Here is a 210-nt window from a genome sequence, read left to right on the forward strand (position 1 = left end):
ATGAATTATGGACATAAAGTGGATAAATCTTGGCTGGATGGATGGATTTAATGCTCAACGAACCCGAAAAAGGCTGGAAGTTCCAGGCTGGATAGAAAATCACCTGTAGACGCTAGAAAGACCCGGAAGTGACCTCCGTAACCGCTAACTGGTTATCTTTTAGCTGCAACTTTCGGTGAGTTTGTATCTTTTATGGTTATTAAATGATTA

This window comes from Etheostoma spectabile, chromosome 13 (genome assembly GCF_008692095.1).
Source record: "Etheostoma spectabile isolate EspeVRDwgs_2016 chromosome 13, UIUC_Espe_1.0, whole genome shotgun sequence".
In the NCBI taxonomy this organism is placed as follows: Eukaryota; Metazoa; Chordata; class Actinopteri; order Perciformes; family Percidae; genus Etheostoma; species Etheostoma spectabile.